The sequence below is a fragment of the Cupressus sempervirens genome, chromosome 1 (assembly GCF_028749045.1).
Source record: "Cupressus sempervirens isolate cs-2001-9-10 chromosome 1, ASM2874904v1, whole genome shotgun sequence".
Taxonomy (NCBI): domain Eukaryota; kingdom Viridiplantae; phylum Streptophyta; class Pinopsida; order Cupressales; family Cupressaceae; genus Cupressus; species Cupressus sempervirens.
Window position 1 is genome coordinate 895,554,296 of NC_143118.1, and position 8,915 is coordinate 895,563,210.

Consider the following 8,915-nt stretch of genomic DNA (forward strand, 5'->3'; position numbering starts at 1 on the left):
AGTTTATGAATTCACACATCTTATGAACCCATGAGACTTAATGATTCAACAATGCATACTAACTAATACTAAACTGATTTAGCAAGAAACTAAATACAGAGAAAGGAAGACTAACTTGAAGGAAAACACAAAAGGGATTTCTCTTGAACCTATGATGACCATACTATCATATTCAGTTCGTTGCCTCAAAATAGGGGAATTAAGCTCTATTCGTTCCTTGTTTTAATTCAGGTAAAGGATAAAATATACAATTAACACAAAACAAAATGCAATAGAAAATAATTGACACAAAATACCATTCAATTGTCTCTACAACATCAAGTATTTCACACCAAAAATTAGCCGACCTTTTATTAATCTTTCATTCTAGTACATCTAGGATTTTGAGATGATCATTACAAATGAAGCTTAATCGGTTCATCTCTTCAAAAATGACAAATGGAGAGAAGAAAATCTATCCATTATAATCATTATAAAAAAATACAAAAGGGGCAGAATATGAATCACTTCGCCTTCATTCCCTTTTTCTGATTTTTCTCTATAAGCTTTGGTAGCAATGATGATTGTTATCAATTCTTCACATGTGCCTATGAACATGTACATTGGTATATCTTAAGAGCCATTTAGAATGCTCCCTGGCCAAATCTTTGACAACACTTAACCGGTCTCTTATTTCCTCCATGGCCATGTGTACATGCCTACCAAGGTTCTGGAGTTTAGAAACTCTATTCTAGTGACTGAAAGATATCCCTGTCAAACTGTCTATGTAATTGGAAAAGTTTGTTTGTATGATAGTTATACCAATGATTCCCTTCCCTTGTCCACTAGTTTTAGAATCTATATGTAGACCTCTTAGGAGTTCATAATCTCTATCTTGATCCTTCTTCACTTTAGCTTTAGTTTTCTTAAGCCCTTCCTTTGCCACCATGATCATTTTACACTTGAACTACATGCTCTAAAGCCACTCAAATAAAGGATCATCTCCTTTAGGCAAGATATTTTCTTCTACAACCTCCTTATCTTTCATCTGATTAATCATCTTTAGTAGAGAAACACAATCTTCACCCTTAGCTTCTTCTATGGCTAGAGTGGCTCTATTTATTGAAATGTTGTGCTTTTCTATTTCTAGCCTCAATATAGCATTGCCAATCTATTCTATAATGGTAAGTCCCTCCAACTTGAGTTTCCTGCTCCACTCTCTACCGATTTTCCTGAAGTGTTTACCTTCTTGGAGCTGAGAGATGAGTGCTTGGACATCAGTAATGGTAAGATCATTAGTGATAGGCATTTTAGAAATGCTTGCCAATGGGGTGACCAATTGCCTAATGAAGCCATTTAGTTCATGGATTTTTGCCTTCATTCCAACCTTTGATAACTTAAGACTTTCCAGCTATTGCTCCCTCACCTCATTTTTGATTTCCATAAGCCAACCTTGGTGTCATGTCTAGCCTCCCCAAGATCTACAGAGTGTAAGGAAAAATCGTTTGTAGACATATCTTTGATTCTTCCTTCTTTGGTAGGCTTTCCATTGTCAGATGCCCTATTTCAAGATCTTGTCTGAGGATGGATAAGGTCTTCTTCTTTTTTATCTTACTCAGTGTTGATCTAGAGTAGATAACATGAGATAGAGTATCCTTGTTAGGAGCTCCTTCATCTCTCCTCTTTCTCTTTCTGTCTAGGGTGTCCTCCAGCCATGAATTTGTGCCTATCACCTTGGAAGCAACCCTGAGGGAGTTTATGCTAAACATCTTTCTCTTGATTGAGGTGATTGTTTTTATTGCCAAAGAGAAAGGATTCTTTGGGGCCTGTGAAATGAGTTTTGAAGAATCTAGGCCCTTATCTACCTTTGTCAACATCTTTGCTGGATTTTCATTGGTATGTATCTTCTCCAACTTTAACTGTCCATCTTCCAAAATTGACCGAATGAAATGGTACCGCAACTATATGTGTTTGGTCTTAGAATGCAGCGCTGAATTCTTAGCAAGATGAATGGCACTCTGACTATCTGTGAACAAATAATTATCCTTCTGAGGATGTCCCAATTCTTCGAAGAAGAACTGAAGCCATATCATCTCTTTGGCTACCTCTGTAGCAGCAACATACTCTGCCTCTGTAGTGGATAAAGCATTAATCTTCTGTAACCTAGAAACCCAGCTCACGACTGCCCCACCAACAGTAAAGACATAACCTGTAGTACTCCGCCTGGTATCAATATCCCCAGCCAAATCTGAGTCAACATAGCCCTGTAAATCAGTAGTAGAGCCCCCAAAGTGTAAACACTTATTGGATGTTCCTCTCAAATATCTGAGAATCCACTTGACAGCATTCCAATGCTCAAATCCTGGATGACTCATATACCTGCTAACGACTCCCACTGCATGTGCAATATCTGGCCTAGTGCATACCATAGCATACATCAAACTTCCTACAGCTGAAGCATAGGGTACCTTGGACATCTTATCCTCCTCTTCCTGTGTCTTGGGACACATCTCCTTAGTCAATTTCAAATGACCAGGTAAAGGTGTGCTGACAGATTTAGCATTCTCCATACAAAAACGTTGCAACACCTTCTCAACATAATCAGCCTGAGATAGCGTCAAGGTTCTGTTCTTCCTATCTCTGCAAATCTTCATACCAAGGATTTGTTTTGCTGCCCCCAAATCCTTCATAGCAAATGCATGTGCTAATTGGCGTTTCAGCCCCTTAATATGATCCATGTTAGACCCAGCTACAAGCATATCATCAACATATAAACATAAAATAATGTAGCTATCATCATCCAACCTCTTAAAATAAACACACTACTCTGAATGACACCTATTATATCCATGCTCATGCATAAAACTGTCAAATTTCAGATACCATTGCCGAGGTGCTTGCTTCAAGCCATATAAACTTTTCTTCAATTTGCACACTAAGTTCTCCTTACCTTTGACCTCAAAACCCTGTGGCTGAGCCATATATATTTATTCATCCAAATCACCATGAAGAAAGGATGTTTTAACATCCATCTGCTCTAAATGCAAATCTTTAGTAGCCACAAGACTTAAAACAATACGAATAGAAGTCATTTTAACAATAGGAGAAAATATCTCATCAAAATCAATTCCCTTTTTCTATGCAAATCCTTTTACAACTAACCTAGCCTTAAATATTTTCTTACCTCCTTCCTCTTCTTTCAACATGTAAACCCATTTATTCTGCAAAGCCTTTTTACCTGCAGGCAACTTGCACAAATCCCATGTCTTATTTTTCAGCAAAGAGTCCATTTTATCTTTCATTGCAGACTCCCACTGAATCTTAGTATCCACCTGCACAGCTTCATCATAATTTTCAGGTTCACCAGCATCAGTAAGTAAAATAGAATACAAAGAGGGAGAAAACCTTTGTGGAAGTCTAATTTGCCTTGTTGACCATCTAACATTCACTAGTGTGTGTGGTATTTGTTGTTGCAGTTGTTGCACATCATGAGGAATGGCTAGACCATCAGCTTTTGGAGTATCATCCAGCACTACATAATCATCTTCTTTCTTCTCATGTTGCTGCAATAGATCTTTGTACAACACTTTCTCATTGATTATGACATCTCGACTTCTAATAATTTTAAGATTTTCAAAATCCCAAAGCCTATAACCAAATTCATTAATTCCATATCCAAAAAAGACACATTTCTTTAATTTAGCTTCTAGCTTGGTTCTATTTTCAGAGTCTATATGAGCAAAAGCTTCACAACCGAAGGTCTTGAGAAAAGAATAACTCACCTTCTTACCAGTCCATGCTTCCTCTGGAATACCACAACCCAAAGGAGTAGAGGGACCTCTATTAATTAAATATACTGCAGTATTGACAGCCTCCACCCACATGTGTAAGGGCAACCCAACATGCAACCGCATGCTCCTTGCGCGCTCCATTATAGTCCTGTTCATGCGTTCAACCACTCCATTTTCCTGTGGAGTCCTTGGAATAGTTTTTTGTCTACGAATACCATTAGTGGAGCAATAATCTTCAAATTCATGACTACAATACTCACCACCATTATCAGATCTAAGACATTTTAATTTCTTACCAGTCTCATTTTCAACCAAGCATTTCCATTTCTTAAAAGTTTGAAATACATCAAATTTCTGTCTAAGGAAATAAACCCATACTTTTCTAGTTGTGTCATCAATAAATGTAACATAATAATGAGAGCCACCAAGGGAAGATACCTGGGCTGGTCCCCATACATCTGTATGCACAAGCTCTAATTTCTCCTTTTTGTTTTCCTTCCCTGTCTTTACAAAACTCACTCTCTAAAGATAGAAGCAAAGCATCCTCTTCAGATTTGTTACTTACCACATTTGCCTCCTTGTCTCCATCTGATTTATCTCCTTCATTTTTCTTTCGATTCCAACAATCTTTATTTTTGTGCCCTGGTTTCCCATAGTACCAGCAATCATTTGGTCCTCTCGATTAAGACCTCCTCCCCTTTGACTTTCCTCTTGATTTCCCACGATTTCCAGAGTTACTTCCTCTTTCAGTCGTTCTGCCCCTGCTTTGTGCATTTAAAGCACTTCCTGATGTAGATCCACCTGAGGATTTTCTACGAGTTTCCTCACTTAAAATAACACCGATCACATCATCATATTTTAGGGTACTAGATCCAGGAACAGAATTACTCACCGCCATTACCAAGCCATTCCAGCTTTCAGGCAAAGAACACAAAATCAAGAGAGCCCTAATTTCTTCATCAAAATTGATACCCACAGAAGATAATTGACTAGTAATAGTATTAAACTCATTTAAATGATCTACAACAGATCCACCTTCTTCCATTTTCATATTAAATAAACGCTTCATGAGAAATACCTTATTTGAAGCGGAGGGCTTTTCATACAGTGTCGCTAGGGTTTTCATCAAATCTTCTGTCGTCTTTGCTTTTGTAATATTAAATGCCACCGATGGTGCCAAGCATAACTGAATGCTTCCGAGTGCCTTTCTGTCCAAAAGATCCCATTCAGCCTTTGACATAGTTCCCTGATTCTTGGCTTTTCCTTCCAATGGCTTCCATAAATCCTTCTGATATAAATAGTCTTCCATTTGCATCTTCCATAACTGGAAGTTCTGCCCATTAAACCTATCAACCCTCAACTTACCCTCATCTACCATCGCTCCCACTCAACTGTGAGACTCCCACTTAACCGTAAGACTTTCCTGCAGAGGATAACTGAAAGACAACCTTGCTCTAATACCACTTGTGGGGCCATTTACCATTGCACCAAAAGCCATGACTGTTAGTGAACATAGAACACCACATAATTAACCACCTGTGGGCAGAGGAGCGCGTCGCATCACCCAACAATCTCCCCCTCGACGTGCATACCAGGTGCTTACGCAGGTCAGGAAGGCATCAGGGAGATTTGAACCCATGACCAGGCCAAAACCAGGCTATGATACCACTTGTTAGGATAAACCACGGACAACAATAAAAACTACATGCAAATATAACCAATAACAAAAAATAATAGAACACACAAAAATGAACACAAGGCACTAAGATTTAACTTGGTTCACCCAATCCCTAGGCTACGTCCACCAAACAGCAAGTCCAATCTTATTACAATCCAGTGATTATAACTTGATTACAATCCGTAATCCCTTACAGCTCAATACCGCCGCAAGAACCAATTTCGTATCACAACATTATGAAAAATACCCAACCCTAAGACCTTTTTATACAAGTATTAAACCACTTTAGGGTTATAACATGTCGGCCATATGTTAGCCATAATATGTCGGCTACCATGTCGGCTACTGCCCAAAAAAAAATTTCGGGGCGATGCTCCGAACCCTACTATTTATGAAGTATGTACAGTACTTTCCTGATCAGTCACCACAATCTAACAGAAGTGCAGTGCTTGCAGATGGGAATGGGATGCTATGAGGTGAGAGGGCAATAGTAACTACACTATCTTTTGCTTCCTCCACCTTATTCTTCTCAACTTCTAATGGAGTTCCAATCACTGGGAGGGAGCCATCTTGACAAGTCTTGGCTATGGAAATATTTTTTTTGGGAGGTTGATCATCTACATCTAATGGTTGAGCCGACCTTTGGGCAATGGCCAAGGTTACACCTGATGTGCCACCTTGGGAGGAGGAAGCCACTGCAACTTTTGGGAAAGCTTGAGTGGTTGTACTTTTGCTTTGACTCCTTCTAGCTATGGTCCATTCGACCCACTTCTCGGTTGTTTTGATAATCCAAGCCATCATTATATCTAGCTCTTCCGCTAAATCTTCATAAGGTTCTGAGCTTATCAGAGTGCCTCTTAGCTTGGTCAGATAAGTGTTACTATACATGTTTTGACCATCATCTTCTACTGCTTCTACATCAATATTGACTTTATACATTTTTACTTGATCAACTGTCATCCTAGCGAAATCACAATCACAACTCTCAAACTCATCCTTGCAATCGGCCTAGTAGTCTTCAATGGTGGTGACATGTTTGATCACACTTCTAATCTATGACACCTCCCTTGCATACCCATTCAAATCAAGCATGGGCCTCAAGACTTCATACATCTCCAACTTGTACTTCATTTCAAACACCTTTAGCATGTTCTTGGAATCATAATAGGTTTCACAACTAAAAGCTCCCACCTTCATAGGAAACTCATACCCTTTCTTCTTCAAACTCCCACTCAACATGTTCACTTGAGTATCTTGTCGCACAATCTCAATCAACATGATCATATCACTGGGATATCTCAACAGCTTCAAGGGGAAGCCATCAAAAGCTGCAAGACACAAATGTGAAAAAGGATGAGAATTGGATGAAATAACTCCCAAATTGGCTAATGGATGCCATGGCTTCAAGATTGAATCTCCTTTCTGGATATCCTAAAGCTCCCTACACATTCTCATGGTGAATGCATCATTAACTTTCACATGCTCTACATAACTATTTTCCAATTGTAAGCATGGGTGAAACTCATAAGACTTCACATCATCAGGAAAATTTTCCACTCTTGAAAGGTCTAGCCATAGTTGTAAAGAAGCCAACATATAAATGAGGAAAGAGGACATATAGAATGTGTTGTAGAACTTTGTGGCATGAATAACATTGGATAGAATCTCGCTTACCTCATGAGCCCAATCAATATATTAGGTGTTAGAGCAGATGACTTGTACCAAAAAGAAATATTTCTCAATAAAATTCAAAGCTTCTACCTCACCTTTCAATTTGTGCAAGAAGACCATGATATCGATAATCTTAGGTTTGAGATTAGTCCCAAACAGAGTCTAAGGAACCTTACTCTTGGTGCTTCATGGTTTGTGGAACCAAGTTTGCATGATTTCCTTTCTCTAGATCATCTTCTTCACGAAGAACTCAGAAATGGATCCTCCAAATGTCAAATCTAAGAAATCCTCTCATTTTGGAACTTGTAGGAAATTCACCACAGTTTGCTTGTCAATTAAAATTAGCACCATGTCATCTAGTAGCACAATTTTCCGTGTGTCTAGGTTGTAATGATTTATACACTCATAGATTAACTCTGGGGCCTAAACTACTATTGGAAAACTAGTTCCCTCAACTAACCCACATCTTTGGAGTTTCTTAGTGATGGGATGGATCAGGTTCGACTTCACTCTCCTTTGGAAATCCTTCATGTCGTAGAAACAAAGATAAGTATCCGTGAAATTCTGCAATTAGGACTTGATCCCGTTCAAACCATCAAAACTCACAAATATGGTTGCCATTCTTTTGAAAATGAATTTTGAATTAAGAAAATGAGAAGAACAACAAATGCAACAAATATTGGCTTTTTGAAAAATTTAAGCACATTAACAAAATAAAAATTCAAGAAAAAGAGCGGTAGTTTGTTCAACTATTCATGTTCCCATATATATGGGAGCCTCAATTCATCCGTTGCTCTTTAGAATTCGTGCCACACAAATGAATTGAAGGAGAGATCCATTGAAATAGTAAATGCATGGTTTTAATAGATATCTCGGGGTCTTTTCACTTTTCCATTGGCCCAACGGTAAATTTCTATCTCCTCATACTTACTTTCCCATTTTCCTTTAAGTTTTGGGAAGTTAACAATAGAGTACTCCATGAGAAAATATTTGCTGATTTGAATTCTATTCATTAAATCTTTCTTATAATAGTTATATTCTTTCTATCATCATCTTCAAACATTTTATGCACAAATTATGGGTCTAATCTGATTACCAACTTGATTTTCTTTAAAATTTGGGAAATTGTCCTAATGGGTTGAAAACCTGCTAAGGATAAGTCAATTTCCATTTCTCCACCCATGCTTCCCTTTTGATTGACCTTTAGACCATTTTCCTTTTTGGGTTTGGAAATGTCTAAGGGAAGTTCAAAAATTCTGTAGGGGCCCACTCATTGTTTCTTCTCCCTTTAAACCGCCTTTGTGAAAAATGAACTTCATGGGTTGAAAGCTCGCTGAGGAGAAGTTCATTCAGATTTTTCCACTGGAACTGATTATGAAAGTTGTGACAAATCCAAAACATTTTCTGAGGTAAATAATCATAAAGGGAACATGGATTCACCATAGGGTACCTTGCCATTTTCTTGTTTTGTTCCGTATGTATCATTTGGTGCCCTTTGTGGGAAATCACCTTCATGGGGTGAAAACCCACCAAAGAGAAGACAAATTTTGGATTTCCATAAACTTTTGTTTCTAGTGATAAAGTGATAGACTGAAAGCGAATATAGCTTGTAAATGATTATTGCATGAACAACATGAACCTTCATCGGATCAGGCACTAACCTACCTGTACAATCCCTTTGAAATTATGGATAACCATCGGGCTATGAAATGCAGAGAAGGAGAAATGGAGAAATCTGATGGAGACTTGTTTTACTTAAGAAGGCTTAGACCTAGACCCAAACACAACTAGGAACT